This window comes from Anopheles aquasalis, chromosome 3, assembly GCF_943734665.1.
Source record: "Anopheles aquasalis chromosome 3, idAnoAquaMG_Q_19, whole genome shotgun sequence".
Lineage (NCBI taxonomy): Eukaryota > Metazoa > Arthropoda > Insecta > Diptera > Culicidae > Anopheles > Anopheles aquasalis.
Window position 1 is genome coordinate 60076049 of NC_064878.1, and position 2453 is coordinate 60078501.

Genomic DNA, 2453 nt, shown 5'->3' on the forward strand with positions numbered 1-2453 from the left:
AAGAAAACAGGGCACCGGTGGCCAGTTGGGTGTCACACGGTGCTAAGGGGTTCGCGCTGAATGAACTTGTGTCCAAGGTACGAGGTACGACGGCAGATCAGCGGATGCTAGCTGCCTGTTGGTTTTTTCTCCCAATTAAATGGCCAAGCAGTGCGGGGCTTAATGAGTTTTCAAATAACATTTGAATTTGCTCGGCTATATTTTATGCAATCTGGCTCCACCTGTTTTAGACAGTTTGATGTAGGATTCGAGGTACATAGGAAGAGACGATGCACGAATTTCTGTGTCTAAGGACGAGATGAAGGCAGATAAATTTGTATTCTACCATATTTTTCTGACAAACAAACGATTCTAGTGCCATGCTTTTGCGATTCATTAAAATGCGACTTCAATAACAGAATCTGATGATAATTTTGTACCTAGTTTTGTCTGAAACCAAATCGAGGAACGATTAATAGGAGTTCGTAGAATCACTATTAGCAGCTTGACCAACTTTGCCTTTTATCATGGAACAGCATTAGTCAACAACAAAAAAGGTGTGTAATTTTCAATCAGATTAATTAGAAACAGAGACTGTTCAGAGTCGGTGAGCCACAGATTCCAGAGCCACAAAAACCACCGTACCACGTGTATTTCAATAGAAATTGCCTTTGAAATATGCCCTCACAAGCACAAAAAGCTAAAGAGTCGCTCAATCCACATACATGCCGTGAATGTTGAAACATCAGCACATCGTGTGGCCTCGTGTAGGGGGGTTGCTCTGGCTGCCGGTGGTGCTGGTCTTCGTTCAGGTGCACTACTGGCAGCTGGCAAGGGCGTTAGATGTTGCACGTGCTTTGCTTTCGCCCTTTACTCACTCACGCGAGCCATCAAGTGAATCCGAAATGTAAAAACAAACGCTCCAGCAAACGGCCACCATTCAACATGGTGCTGCCGCCGCTGCTTCTGCGGCTGTTCCGTGGTGCTGTGCGCCATTTTTTACATCGCGTATTCATATTTCACCTTTTCCCACCGATGGAGGCAGTGGCCTGGGAGTGGGTGCCGTTGCGTTGGCTGACAACGACAGGCTAGCGATGCCAAGCGATGGTACCGGATTAAAGCAACATTTCCAAGGGCTTAGACATTTTATGTTCTCCACTAGCTTCATCTTCATCATGCCCGTCCGTTCCGTGAGAAGGTGCCACGCCAGTGGAAAGCTCCGTGCGGTTCCGGCTCCGGCACCGAGCTTCATTCTGCGTCGGTGTCGTCTCGATTTGGTTTTTAATGGGGTCGTTGGGCTGCGTTTTGCGTGAATCGCGCAAAACTCGTACAGGGATAGATGTACGGTGAAAGAGCTGGCTCGAGATTGCGCTGGCCTTTTCTCTGCCGTTGTTGGTCCTCTTCGCTTCTTCCGTAAGCACCTCGCGCGCTCTCGGCACGGCGAGCGCAGAACGTCGAGGATGCTTTAGGAGGCAGGATGCTGTAAGTGATACTATCATCGTTTATGCTTATGGCAGAAAATATTTTCAACCTCGCTGAATTCACCGGCGTTGAGTGGGTTTTGCGCGCGGAACAGTAGGGCCTGGGAGTTGAGGGTTTAATTTTCAAAAGCGTACCAGGCGCCTACCGGAATGTGGGCCAAAATACTCAAGTGGGCTTTATTACCGGTGGTCAACTGTTTCAAATGTTTGAGCCCTTCTTTTCGTATACTTAAGCATGAGGACGAACGTAGAATACTATCATACGTTGCGCGTTTCGTTAGTATGGTCCGTAATGATTTAATTTTCATTCTAGCTTTCCTTCACTTCTCATGAGCACTAAATATAGCTGCTACATAATATCGAGCTGATGATGGGTTTGGAGCAGCAGCTTTACCTTTGTGGCACTGCAGCGATTGAATGACATTTTTCACTGGCCCCCACTAGTGCAGCTCTTGGAGCTTTCGAAGGAAAGTTCATGAAAGATATCATCAACTCACAAACAGCTGTGCTGTTTTGAATTTAATTATGCGCTCGCTTGATCATGCTGCGAGTGTCTGTGCCTTGACGAAAGTTCCTCGTCTTGCTCGGCTCACGATGACGGGGAACGAGTTAAGAAACGTGTGGTTATCCAGCACAGCCCTGCTTGCAGTGTAACAGGCAGTGTCAGGTGGAATAAGTCAAGCGAAAGGTTATGCAAGACTGAGAACATTTTCTTCCACATTTCGTACACACGGTGCAGGCAATATTCGGCACTAAAGCGTGTCTGGTTAGTTCGCTAGCATCAAAAGCTTGGCCGAAAACTCGATTCATCGTGCACTAAGGTGTTGCTGGACGATTTTGCGGAGTAACGACATTAGCTGTGAGATCGTTTTAGGAACGCTGGCCGTGTTACTCTATGTAAACTCAAGGAGCAACAAGAACTCTTTGCTTTAAGACTCATTTAGTACAGGCAAAATATTAGAAAATGGAAGACATGTTGAAAAGAACACAGTC